Below are 15,446 nucleotides of genomic sequence, written 5' to 3'. Positions count from 1 at the left end.
GATGAAATGAAAAATGGGATGGGACACAAGGATAATAAGGGTCGACAAATTTTGATTGCCACAAGAAAAAGGAAGGGATGGGTAGGGTCGGGAAATTAAGCCTCCTGTGGCGGAGCGCAAAGGTTCCTAGTCCTATCGAATACCACAGCAGGGTTCTTAAATGTGCGAAAAAAGTGACATTTTTCCCAACACGCTGCACCAGTATGCTTTGCAGTCAGGTTTTTCAGTATTATAGTCTGACAAGCCCAGCATGTAACACGCCAGGGGTACCCCATTCAACCACCTGGGGCACACATCCCAGTTGCTCTGTGGGCAGAGCGCCCTAGCCCCCGGCTATTTTTATGAGCACTATTTAGTCGCCTTTTACGACAAGCTTAGTGCTGCTGCAGGCCTATTCTGTTAACACCTGAACCAGAAATCAATTTCTGTTAAATCTTAATTTTCATTTATTAAAGATTTTATTATCTCTTCCTTGTGTTCTTCATTTTTGTGCTCATTCCTATTTATATAGCAAACATTAGAGCAGATTATGGGCCTTGTCCAATGTAGAACTATACATTGCATTATTATCCAGTTCATTACAATATATATACTATGCTTTAATTTGCTAAGGATTCCATTTAGGTTACCCTGCTCGTTATATCATTACAAAAACAGATCATGTTGCAGTGTCATAGGTAAACAAGGACAGTTGCAAGTATTTGGATGTCAATTTTAATTTCATTTCTGGTTAACAAATGTATTGAAAGATGTTTTTTTTTCAAAATAGAATCTATCGTTACATACAAAATACGATAGGAAGTCTGTAATAGTCCTGTGTAATGCAATATATGTTTTGACCATCAATATGACAAAATCGGAGAAAAATAAATTTCCATACCATTTGATATACTTGATTTATATATACAAAACATCAAACTAAAGCTTATACAAAATCAACGATGTCTTGCATCGTTGTCAATTATATATTTTAATGTACCCTACTTGGTCCTAAAATATTATAAAATTGACACACTTACCTAATGCACAACAAAGGTGTAATATGTGCTGTAGGCAACATCATATTCAATTAAGACATATATTTTAAGTTGTCAACACTCATTTTACATAACATATGAATGGTCTATGATTGTAAATAAGGCCAACAAGAATAAGTATATAATTAGTTGAAATTGCTCTCAAAGTTTTAGAGTAAACCACTCGGAGCTTTCTTTAAAATTCCATATTGTTCATATTTTTTTGGCGTGTGATGTGAAGTAAAACGTGGAATAGATGAATTATGGTTGTTTTCCTTTTTCAGTTCTTTCAGATGACAAGTTAAATCAGTAGTTATATACAAGTTAATGTAAATGATTTAAGTAATAATAGAAACAAATATGATCAAATAACACTTTAACAGTTAGGTTGAAAAAAGATAGTACTTTCCGTACATCCATTACTCATTGACACCTTTGCCTGTTTCAGTGCAAACATTTAAAAAAGTGGTGTTTTGAATGACTTAAAGCACTTTATCGATCTCGATCTCCTCATACCTTTTTTAATGAAACCACTGATACATTTACGCAGTTTGTAAAAACATCCCATGAAATAAAGACTTGACGCTACAACTCGATCTGATAATAAAATCCATTGATATTTATACGTACTACATAGTGTTATACAAAGCAGGTAATAGGATTGTGAAGAAACTTCTATGTTGATTTTGTTTTTATTTATGATGCAATAGCTTAGTCAACATTGTTATAGAATAAATCATGCCTGTACTTTTTTTATGCTAGACCTTAACATATCAGTAGAAAAATTGAAAAAAAATATAAATGAAAGATTGGTATCCAGCGGTCTCTCCGTTTCGCAAGGTAGAGCAGTAAACACAGACCAAATATTCCAACCAGATATTTTGCAAGTAAAAGGGGTATGAACGCGGGTCATCAGCTGGTGGATATGAGTCCAATATTTTTTTTATTTGAGATTCAATAGCTTATTTGACATTGTTTTTAATGGCGAGTAGTTTGTCTTAAAATTAGTCGAAACGTTTAAGTGTTATACATGCCCTAATTCCTATATTTGTCACAATTGTTCTATTAAATGAAAGGTAAGTACCCCGCAGTATCCCCTCTCTTTACCAATAGGAAGAGTTTAAAACAATTCTACATTGTTTATGACAGTTTACACTCTGTGTTAATTTCTTCAAAGAAAGTTTAGTATCTATATAAATAATTTCTTTTTGTTATATAGAAAAACATATTTGCTTATTCATGTCAAAAATAATCCATAGCATACGACCGTTAGATATATTAGAACGTGTGCTGAGATAACCCCATGCAACCACTCATCAACCAAAATATGATTTTCAGGTACTGTTATACCTTCCATTCATGAATCATTTGTCGACAAAGCATAAGCTGAAGCTTTTTAATTTTTTTGTCACTTTTTATACCTTATGTTTTAATTTCCGAGTATGTTTTTTTTCGGTTTTTACGACGGTCGATATAAAATTGTTTGACAATGTTGAAATATTCGGTAATGAGTACATTTGGTATGGTTTGATAGCGCATTACAAGACAAAATATATGACATTCAAAACGCCCATTCAAAAATCTACCGTCAAATAATTCGTCATTTTTCAAAACAACTTTTCTTATTCGAATTTAGTAAACTTAAAGATACCGCACTTATTGTAGAAGAGACAAAAGAGACGTATTCATTTTGGAATGAGTAGGTCAATGGTTAAGTTCGCCTGATTTACAAACAATAAAAAAATGGTTTAAAAAATTGTAGATGATTTTTCATCAAAAGACATATTATTTCATAAATAATTCTGAATATGAAATGTTTTCTTAATGTTATTGTTTCATAACAATTTGCTATTTGTGTCACTCGTAAATGCAATACTCGTTGTTTGGTAGTCGGATGTAAAGTCACTTCTAATGTTTGATGGTAGATGATCATACTTATCACCATCATCATGAACCATCCTACCGGAAACGTCATATGTAGGATCACTTCCGGTGTTTGTGGGCAGATGGTTTGAACACACACACACACACACACACACACACACACATATCTGTTTTCCTTTCGAATGAACTAAGATGGTCATAAGTACCAAATCTCTTATTGGTTGTGACATTTGTTTGAGCTGATGTCGTGTAGTCAGAATGTCCAATATATTTCAAGGTGCTATTAAGATGGTCATAATATGAATTATATATATAAAGTCACTTTCTGTTTCGTTAGGTTGAGCATAACTATAGTTGGCAGTTGTCTCACTCGTATGTTTTATTGGTTTCGCAAGACTGTAGTTAGATGAGTTTCCCTTTTGTTTGACATCGTTTCTACTTGGAAATGTTTTGTTTTATCCCTTTGTTTTAATATTTTCATTCAGTACAGTCGCTTGTAGATTCTTCAGGTCGTATGTAGCAGTCAACACGTCACTAGATGAAGGAATGGTATTATTCACATAAGAATTCTTGGTTGAAATTTCATCATTTCGCCTACAATACAAATCACTCAATATAAAATTAAAGAATCAGAAATGGCCATTTATGATGAGAGATAATCATAATAAGTCAGTCTCAGGAGATTAATTTCTTATCAAAATTTATTTCACAGTTACTGAAATTCTGCTTTTAAACTTTAGAAAAAATCATTATAAATCATTTTACGTTGGTCTTGGTCATCAACAGGAAAGCAGGACGGAGACAAGGCAGGAATAATTCCGGTCTGTACTTAAGTTACACTAGTACGTTCATCAAAAAGATGTGAAGAAATAAAAGAAATCGGTTGCCTTAATCAGGCGAAAACAACTTATGAAAAACTAACATACACGTTGACCAGTGGAAAAAAAACAATCACTTCAATTTATTGTGTTAGGTATTAATTCGATGACGATGGCCCTCAACTTATCGAAAAGTGGACTTAACCAAGATAGATTGTGAAACCTGTAATGCGTTCGCTCTTATACTGGTGTTTTTTTTTATCCAGTAAATTATATTCTTTACATTACATTGGAATAAGTTACAAAAAGTCTGATTGAAGGAGTTTTTAATTGACTGCTGTTGATGATTTTTTAATGTCTTATTTATTTTGACCACCTTCGATTTGTGTTTTCTGTGCGATTTGTACACAATTTTAGTGGTGTTTTAATGTCGTCAGAATTTCTTTAGAACGATTTTTTGATGATTTTGTCTAATGAACTATACCTTCTTTTTTTGAATATAACCAAGCCATTTACCATTGCAACAACAGCAACCACTGCAATAAATGCACCTACGGCTGCTCCAACTGTTAAAATAAATAAAAGGATAATGAATATACTTTTTTTATTTATCCAATGGATGAAGAATTGCTGAATATCATGGCTTACATAACTCATACTTCATCAGCACTTCCCATAACTTAAATTAACAAAACGAACTAAGGTTGGTCAAGCTTTAAATATGATACTGTTGTTTTTATCCATAAGTAGTATATTTGATGTCTATTTTTATCTCATCTATTCAACAGAGCTTGAAATCGAGGACATATATGAAACAAACAGTTTAACTCTTACTTTGTATTGAAATTGATGACACACAAGAAAAACAGACGATTGCCTCTTACATTGCATCCATCAATTGACAAAAACCATAAAGTAATTCAACATTTTGTATATAAAACTTACTTTTAAGTTTTATTGAAGTGTATTATTAACCAGATAAGACATATTCATATCCAATTAATGTTTCAAAGGAAACCACGATTTGAGCTAAAATCAATAGAATAAGGGAAACACACAACAAAGAACATGAAGTAACTAAAATAACGCATACAAAGACACAAACGTAAATGAGCAACTCAGACTCCACTAAAAAAAACAGGAAAATGGGCATGTGGTACCGATGGGGTAAGCACCCTCTGATTTTCTAGGAACATCCGCCGAGTTGCTTATAAAATGTTGACAAAAGAAAAACTTTGACAATGAATGCATCGGTTCTCAAATAAAGTTTTTTAAGTCGTCATTTCGACGTTTTACAGTCGACTTCATGACCTGATTCTGAGTTTCCGTCTTCAGTATGAAATGCAACCGCTCTCTTGCTTAATATTGAAGGGACAAAAATCATTACATCTTACTCTTTCTTTTGAGCACCTTGTTGCAAGTGGCACTTGTTTTGGTTGTTTCTGTACCTGTTTAAGTTTCATTGTTTTGTGTAACATGTCATTCGATCTTTTATTTTCTTGGTGTTCGCGGCTTTGCTTTGTTTTTTCAAATGTTTTACCTTATGAGTTGCTTACTTCGTCAATTGCTTAAGTGATTACCATGTTAGGCTTATAGGGATGGACACACTTCTTATGTTTTGAAATTCTGTGTAAAAAATGCTTCATACATTTTTTAAAGCTTTGCTATTAAATTAGTCTGATCGATGAATATTCATAATATCCAAAGGACATTAAAGTCAAATAAACTACTGCTTTCTTTTTACAGTTGCCTCTATATAAACCAAAAAAAATATCATTTTACCAAATTGATAATGCACACATACATTTGAAGAAGACGTAAGCGCCTGAACTGAGCAATTATCACGTACGCATTGTCTTCTTACACAGCACAACTTTCCGGATTGAATGCATGTTTGGCAACCTCAAAATTAATGTAGATGCTTATTCGTTTCATTCGTAGAATATACAAATATGAAAATTTGAAATGTGAAAAAAAACGAGCATGGGGCTCAACCAAGGATTTAAATTAAATGATAATGCTTCAGTTAGTAGTTTCAGTTCATTTCAGTACTAAATGGAAATAACGAATATATATATATATATTTACCTGAACACATAGACTTGCTACAAGTCTCTCTATAATAATATATATATAGATTTACCTAAAATACCTAGACTTGTTACATGTTATTTGATTTGATATCATTACTATCAAATATTAATCTACTATCCAGCTGCAGTTTGATAGTGAATCAATATTTGATAGTAATGGTATTTAATCAAATAGCATATATATTACAGAGAGACTTGTCTACTAAAAACCTAATTGGGGTTATGGATGCACATGTATTAACTACATCAAGTATTAAGATTTTTGCACTCTTTGAGTTAGATAATTGATTGTACATACAGAAAGATATTTGCCACACATTGTAAGATAGTGTGTGTTGCAACTTTCTTGGGGATGTTCCAGTTCATCTTCTCCACGTAGTAGAATGTGGAATAAGTTATCTGTAAAATGAAATGCTTAATGACTGATTAGCTGAAAGATGAAAGATGAATAACCAGTTAATGTAATGTCGACCATTTTATTCGTCCCTGTATGACTTTTGAGACGAAATTAAATTCAAATTTAAATTTAAATTTGGTTCCATTTTTGCTTGAAATTATAAATTAAATCTACTCCTCAGATACAAGTTTAATCAAGCGAAAGAAGAACTTGTAAATTTCATGACACACATAAGGTTTTTTTAATCAGTAAGCTAGTAACGTTGTTGATGATGAGTACAATTTCAAATAGTTACAAAAGTATTTTTTTTCTAGAAATTTCTATTTAAATAAATATACATTTTAAAATTAATTTAAGATGATTGTGTTTCACAGGATAAGTTATCGAAATTATCAGTATGAATAACATCTGCTTTCAAATATATTTTATTCATAAAAGTATGAAATGCTAAATTATATTCAAAGCCAAAGAATTAATCAAATCGAATCCTACAGCGATCAAATCCATTCCCCTTACATTAGACCTGCAATTTTCTATACAATTTTATAGCTATAAGGAGGTAGTGACTTACTTTCCCAAATGGTCATACAATTTTCTTTGTTGCATTTACATATGGTGTGCATTGTAACGTCATTTAAACTGATACAAAAACTTATGATCCTGAAACTAATTATATTATTATATTAATAATAAGCGTTTCTCTTACTATGTATACAGATTTGAATACTTTCCAGCACCTAATGTGAGAAACAGCCATCCCCTCATTAAGTAACAATTATGATTTCTATTGTAATGTATCGCGCTTGACTTCTTAAAATCAGGCTACTGGGAGCAGGTATTGTTGGTACAAGATCAAAGATCACTACTTCGTTTTATGGTTATTATCATAAAAATGTCAATCGTTATGGTTTATCCATCTACACCATGAGAACTGTTTTATTAACAGCGCAGTAGTCTTATATTCCTCTTTTATTGCATGACCACGGATGTAACATCCTAATGGCAACTCGGCAGTTGCAAAGGACGTTATCCTGGTCTATGTTCATTTGAGTCCAGGTTCTGTTTGTTTATTTTCTTTTGTTTCTTTGTGCTTGTTATTTTGATTACTTTATGGTTGTTGTTGTTTTATTGGTAGCAAGTAACCATCGATATTTTGTTGGATATACTATCTGCACGGAAAAGTGACAAGAAAGATCACAAATTTAATACCACACTTTTGACTCATCAACTTAAACAAATACAGTTATATGACATATGCAGATTTACATTATTTTATAAGTTTATGAGTATCACAGGAGTTATACTTTTTCCCCTACTTTAATACCAAAAGATATTTGACCTCTGCAAACAGCCTGGCATGTTAATCTGTCCCCAATTTCATCTTCTAAATCTTAGACTGTTGATCTATTTTTATATCATAACATCCTACAAAGATTATTGTTCTGTCGTTTGCATTTAATAAAATATTGCATTCATTTCCCCGTGTTTTGACTATTAAATAGTCAGTTCAAGTGTATTTCTAAACCACATGACTATGACAACATCAAACAATAAAGGGCATTTAGTTTCAACTCTAATAAAGGTTTTTCATTTAGGTAGATACGCATAATTTGTAGCATTTGTATGTGGTGAATAACCTGCATTTATTTAACCTGAACTTTCGTTGAGATCAAAATTATCCATTTTCGGTGAGATAAAAATTCATCACTTCAGTGAGATATCAACAGTCAACTTTCGGAGAAAACAAGATAGTACAATAAATAGTGAACTTTCAGTGAGACAAAAATAGCCAAAAAAATAGTCCCGATACAAACAAATAATCAAAACAATGTTCCACCTTTTTATCATTTCTTTTTTGATTAACCAAAATTTGGCTTAAATGCAAATGTCTATGATAAAACATTGAGTTTCGCATCTATCTAAGCTACCATTCGAGAATAAATGAGGAGGGAGCATATCATTTACAGGCACTAGTAACATACAAATACTTGAAAATAAGTTTTTTGAAAGTATGGTATTGTGATACCACAAGTAAACACATCCTCATGAACTGATGAAGACATGACTTTGATCGTTTAATTTGGTTCCATGTCAAGCTTTTAAATTGTCAGCTTAAATAGTTTTTAATGTTTATATACTTTCGTACACATTTCAATTTTCCTTGAAAGAGGTTGTCAGCGAAACAAAACTTGCAATATTAATTTTCTAGATTTGCAGATATCTGGGTAACATGAAATATGATTGAAGTTTATATATAAACATAATTGAATATTTCGGATAACTGATATCCTTCTTCAGCATAAAACTCGTAAAACTTTATGAGCATAAAACTCATACAACTTTATGAGCATGAAACTCATTAAGTTCAAGATCAAAACAGATTCAGAAGCTGAATCACGTACGTTGTGGTTGGGTGATTGTACCTTTATCAAAGGCGCATATAAGCAAATAATAAGGAGCCTGAATGAAAATAACAAAGAGGTCTTTTTATCATAATTAAAAACAAAAAAATAACTGTGGAAAACAATAAAAAAGAAAGTCAAAATATAGTTGCACGGAGTATTGATGTATAGCATGTGGTGCTGTACCAGCATTAGACCAAGACCTAAAGATGATTATGTTTTCTCGTTTATTCCATCTGGAGAAGTTGTTTGTAATTTCTTCATCCATAAGCTTTCCCGAGGCACTCTTTTACATTTTGACCATTTTTTATTATGTTCTATGATCGTTACAACAATGTTGTGGAGATCCTCCTGGGTGTGTCCGGCGGATCTAAGATGGCGACTTAGAGGGAGGTCTGGTTTGCATTTGTAGTCACTGCGATGACCATTCATACGCCTGTTGAAAGGTTGTTCTGTTTCGCCCGAGTACTGCATACAACATCGGCACTGGAGAAGGTGTATGGTATTTTCGGTTTTGCAAGTCACGTTGCAAAAAAATTGCAAATTCCTTTCCAGGATTTGGTGTACAGTATCTCGGTACAGGTCTTACGCATTTTATCTCCACATGGTCGACACTGGCCCATTGTATTCTGTTTGGGCTGAAATGAAATCTCTGCTCTTACTTGGGCATCTCTTAAGCTCCTAGGTCTACGGAATGCAAGGACCGGGGCCCCTGGAAAGAGCTTGGAGAGCGTAAGAGCTTTTGAATGTCTTCCCAATTTGAATGCAGTAGCTGCGAGAGTTTTCCAAAGACTGGATGGTATGTAAACACAAATAGAACCTTTTGTTATTTTGCAAAAATGATTATGAGACGTACGGTATACGGTAACAAACGATAATTAAATGGACAATGTGCATCCTTAAAGTTAATTGGTGCCCTGTTTAATTACATATCAGAAATGGCAATTCAAAAACGTAAGCAGAACCGTCGAACTACAAGACACAGATTAAGGACCGAAAGTACGGATAAACATTTTCTCTTCGAATTTGAATATTATACCAAAAATTCGCGATTTCCGTAGAAAAAAAGTTTGTTTCAGACAAATTTAGGAAGTACACAACACTACATTTATATCTCAGTACAAATATATTCGACCTTATATGGTTTCAGAGGTTGCGGCTCATAGAAATTGGTCTCTTCTTTCAGTAGTATGAATAAGATATTCATCTATTTAAAACTACTGTTTGATTGATTCCAGGATCTGACATCTTTTAAATATGAACGATTATATGTTATACTAAAATGCGTTTCTATAAATGGATATTCATATCTTAATTTCAATTTCCCTGATTGAGAGTCATATAACAATGTTCATGGTTAATAAGTTTCCTTTATGAGTAATCTTTGAGGTCACTTACAATTTCTGATTTTTTCGGGATTCGCATATGTCCTTTTACCCTCATGGATGTTGTGTTCTTATTACAATGTGCTCCATCAGAGTTGTAATACTAAACTTAAGGAGCAACTTTTTGCTTAGAAGTAGCAGGATGTGATTCATGCATGTCAATCTCTCCTATCGCACTTCATTTGGTTTGATTTTCCTGAATTAAGTGGGAGATAAAAAAATGATTTCCTTGACAATACGGATCTGAATAGATATATAAAAATGATTCTCTTTTCATAAAAATGAAGCATATATAGACTTAAAAAAGCATCGCTTCTTCAGTAGTTTTTTTTCTATACTATTAATGGACTATATCTAAGGCAATGACTGAATTATTATATACACTTTATTGAATATCAAAAAAAATATAATAAAAAAATTTCATGATCAGCAGATTGTTTTTACTTCTCTTCTTGGTAAAAAAACATCATATCTATACATGCATGCATGGCCTTTCTAATATTGCCTTTGTGTTCAGTCCTAGACCTTGATAATGGTCCGCGGGACGAAATCGAACGAGGTCTGATAAGGAAGACATTATCCAAAAGGCCACATATCAATATGAATTATTATGTAGCAATTTTCATACCACGTGACTTATCATCCAGGGGTTTTGTTATAAGCCCCGAGAGCCGTTAGAATCGAGAGATGATTACATGAACGAGGGCTGAATACACATATGATGTGATAAACACTATGTAATAATTGATATGTTTATCATATTCTCGAAAAGACGAAGACGCATGTAAAAAAAATAATGGAAGTGCACCATTATAGGCCCACTGTGACTATGCATTAGAAAACAATTTTGTTTCAAGTTTTATGGAGGGACAAAATTTTGCCTTTATTTTCTAATGGGTATATGATAAATCTGTTAATTACATATTTACCCATTTTTCTTTTTAAGGAAAAATAGACTTAGCGGAAAAAGTGTATGACATATCCACATATCGATGTGTTCGATAATGTTTGTTTTTGTAGTATTTGACTTTGCTCACTGTTGATAGCAGCATCGGTCTCAATTATGACAGGCTATGATTGTTTTCCAATTGTTCTTACCGCCTGATATTTTTAATCCCGAACCACTGCACTGATACTAAAATAAAAATCCACAATTCAACTGAAGTTACGTCAAATCGACTGTGACGTCTCCAATCAACTGGATAATGTATTGAACAGTTAGTTGCACGGACGTTACGCCATTAAAGCTGACAACGGGGCTGTTATCATGCAATCTTCCCTCCAGAAACTTAATTTTCCAGGGGAAGGTGAAATACAGGAAACAATGTTTTTATTACATATGCAAGATCGATGTTATTCCAATAAACTCCCAATTATCAACTGTGATGATATATATTAGATTTCGGGAACGTTCATGATTTCAAAATCTACTTCAGAATAGAGTGGATCATTTCCTTGAAAAACTAAAATCTACTATAAATTTGATATTAAGAACTATCTGTCATTTTATGTAGATGCATCTTTTAATACTACGTAACACATTTCTAACGGACAAATTATGGAGAGTAATGAGACTAAAATAAAGAAATGGATGATGAAGATCCACAATGTATCGAGCAATAATTGGTTGGGAAAATATGAAGAATATACTGATTGGGCTCACATTAAATGTTAATATACTAGTACCGTGGTACGATATGATTGTTTCATGCTGTTGAATCCACATACATAATTAACAATTGTTCACCATAATGTGTCTCATGGTCTGTTAATTGTTTACGAGTTCGAGTCCCGCGGAGGGAGCGACCAAAAATTTGCTTCGCAAATTTGACAGTTCTAACATCGTTGGGAATTTTTCAGATCCTTCTATAAGTTTACGTTATCTTCCCTGTATCAATTTGATCCGATGGAGCAGTGTAGCAGAGTCGTCACATTCTGAGACGTTTGTATTTATATTTATATAAAGATCTCCTCGAATACAAACCTAAGACAAAGAACTGTATTTACCAACACCGAGTGCACATTTACATCCAGCACTTTTGTATGATTCTGCATTGCTTAAAATCTTAATCAGGTAATGATTAGTTTGATTTGTTTATTTTTTTTTTGTGCTAGATAGGTAATTTTCCATATACTATCTTGGTTCTGTGACATCATTTACGTCGCTCGGTCCGTTGTCCACAATGATGGGGAAAATCTGAATTTTGAATGCTTTCAATTTTTGACGAAGTTATGGTTGTATATTAATTTAAGGACGGTTTACGTTTGTCTATAAACCCTAGTTCAAGTTGGTGATTTCGCATATCTTGGTCAAAAACTATAAACATTCCTTTATTGAATGAAAGAGTAATCAAGGGAACCAAGGTTATAGCGGTAATCAAAAGAATGTAATCCAGGGACAAAGACCAGACATGGAAAACAGACATACACAACAAAGAACATAAAGTAACTAAAAATATACATACACAGTAACAAAAGTAAATGAGCAACTCGGACTCCAGTAAAAAACTGGGAGCATGGACCAGGTTCACCGGTAGGTAAAAATAAACCGGTAGGTAGTAAAATATGAGCATTTTATAATTTTTAAATTGAATGATATGTAATGGACTTACCAAATTCACTGATATGGATGATAACCAGGATAGTAATTGCTGATAATCTCGTCTCTAAAGATTATATCTTAAAGCAAACAACTAATTATCAGTAAAGAAAAAGTTCATAGCAGAAAGTAGTTAAATAGATAAACACAACAAAACCATGCTTTATATGACAGCGTAGTTATTTTTACAAAAATGTAAATAAATAAATACTACAAACATATACAGATAGACAGACTGCTGGCTATTACTAAGGGGTAAAACAAAACAGGAAATAGGAAGACAAGTAAATAAAATAAAATTCATTTACTACATGTAACATGACGATAAATAAAACAATCAGAACAGAAACAACAGACAGAAATATGGATAAAGTTTTACTGTTTAATATAAACATAAACTTCATGCCTACCGCAATAGTATAAAATAGGAAACGACAACATTTATGTCAATTTCCTGCATACAATGATGGGAACACGGAAGTTAATTGTACGTTTAAATTTTTAAAGTCGATACTAATTCGAGTAGATTGTTTAAAACGTACAAGAATGATTTACGAGAAGCAGTTAATGTGCGATATTACACAAATCGTTCTGATTCAACTGAACGATATGATTATAATAAGAACGATTTCTGTAATATGACACATTAACTGCTGCTCGTAAATCATTCTTGTACGTTTTAAACAATCTACTAGAATTTGTGCAAGATTTTTTTCATATTATCATTCTAAGGCTCGAAATGTGAATTTTGTTATATGTCCATGCTTCTTTTATTTTTTGTCTTGTGCTTTGTTGTGTCTGTCTGAGTTCCAACCTGTATAGGAAAAGAAGAGGCATACTTTCGTTTCTTTTTTTTTTACTTTTCCAACAACATGGATGTTTTAAACAGATGCATTTCAATACTCTACGTCTTTGCACTATACGTTAATTTATAAGTTTTGTTTAATTTAAGTCACTTCACAACAAATATTATTTTTATTTATATTCACTGCAATTTTACAAAAACAAAACAAATACAAATGCAAAAAACAATATACGCCAAGTCGCTATTGGTAACAAGCAACATAAGTCGTTATTAAGTGCAGGAAAAATATAAAATAAAAAAAATCAAATAAATGTGTGGTTGTTATAGAATTGAAACAGTAATCAAGGGAACCAAGATTCTAGCGGAAATCAAAAGAATGTAATCAAGGGACAAAGACCTGACAGGGAAAACAGACACACACGACAAAGAACATAAAATAATACGTACAGAGGACAAAAGTAAATGAGCAATTCGGACTCCACTAAAATTGGGAGCATGGACAAGGTAAACCGGTCGGGAAAGCGTCCGCAAATAATGCTTGAAAGAAAGGAACTTTATAATCACCCTTAGTTAGAGTTCAATGTTTATATGTTGTCCTACAAACTATTTAAAATGTGGTTTAACGGATTGATAAATGTTGAAATTATAAAATATTTCTGCGGTATTACAAATAGATACATCATCGTAGAACGGGTATTTACAAAACATATCGTTATTTAAGTAATATATTAGATCAATTTGCTTACATCGTTTTCATGTAAACATTAGGCCAAACAGGATCAACAATATCCCTGTAATAAACACTGATGCTTCATGCATTGCATTAAACATTGAGCTACAATAAAGTATCTATTTTGACATACTAAGTTTTGTTCTCATACCGTCATTTATGTTAACTCAGATATTTAAAAAATACATGTAATATAACCGATAGTTTAACCGATCTGACACGCATATCTTTACATGAGTGGCATATGAGGTTCGTTTTTCTTATAGAATATGTATTGAGAGAACTACATTTCGTTCTAATTTACCTTTGAAGAAAACATTACTTTGATAATTACATAAAATCGATAATTGCTTTTTACGATTTAATAATTTAATTTTGCTGTAGCTTGTAAAGTTCGAAATGTTTTACACCACCCGCATTGAGTAAATTACCCATTTAAATGGTTATTGGGTAATGGTGAATGAGGTATGGAACGTAGGACGAACAACTTGTATTTGACCCAAATTGTTAATAAAAGATTTGTTTTTTTATATATATAAATAGAAAATACTAAATTAAATAACTTTTAACAATGTTATTTTAGCTACAAATATATGCCATGTTTATTGCGTACTAGGCAAATTAGAATATGAATGAGATATGCATATGAGGTAATAGGAATGGAAATGCGATACAGTCTTTATGAAGGGTGTGAACTTTAAGTCTTGGAAGAGCTGTTCAGATCAAATTTTTAACCATCGGTATTGTATTTTTGAGTTCTCAAAGTAGATACGTAGATATAAAGGATCTATATATGCCAGAAATAAGCATTTTCTTCATTTTTATATGAATTGATTATTTCTCATTTTTAATAACAAATTTCAAAGTTCTTTGACAACTGTCATTCTTGTCATAATCATTAATGCTTTGTCAAACATCTATTCACAACAGAAATTGTAATGTTTCAGACCTGAATCAAGTTTAAGAATGTTTGACAATACTTATTGTTGACTTCACACTGTGAAACATATTATGTTCGATTTTTAGCACGTTAAGTGACATTGTAGGTCATTATTATTATATATAGATGTAATATAGGTCATTATTAGTTATTACAAGTTATGATTACTTATTTTGCCTGAAACTTTATTGTTCCTTTTTTTCCTATAAAACATTATCATATCTTTTATAATACACAAATTTTGGAAGAAAGTCAAGATGTGCTTTCATTGTTTGTTTTTGTTTTTAACTTAATTCCTGTGAGTGTTTACACAGGAACTTAAACACAAGGCAGCCCTTTGTTATGAAGCATGACTTAATAAAGATTCATTGTGAGGG

The 15,446-nt window shown here is 32.1% G+C and overlaps 1 long non-coding RNA gene across 1 annotated transcript; it reads right to left on the bottom strand.

The window, feature by feature from the left end:
- Positions 1 to 2,763: 2,763 nt before the first annotated feature.
- Positions 2,764 to 5,861, bottom strand: LOC148597664 (uncharacterized). Its single transcript, XR_015918508.1, has 3 exons — positions 5,807 to 5,861; positions 4,203 to 4,284; positions 2,764 to 3,494 (listed from the first exon to the last, which is right to left on the bottom strand). It is a non-coding gene; the product is annotated as an uncharacterized LOC148597664 (long non-coding RNA).
- Between the last annotated feature and the right edge of the window lie 9,585 nt (positions 5,862 to 15,446).

Source organism: Perna viridis, chromosome 14 (assembly GCF_037379345.1).
Source record: "Perna viridis isolate PV_CMFRI_1.1 ecotype Kerala chromosome 14, ASM3737934v1, whole genome shotgun sequence".
Classification (NCBI taxonomy): domain Eukaryota; kingdom Metazoa; phylum Mollusca; class Bivalvia; order Mytilida; family Mytilidae; genus Perna; species Perna viridis.
This window is presented reverse-complemented; position numbering and strand designations above follow the sequence as displayed.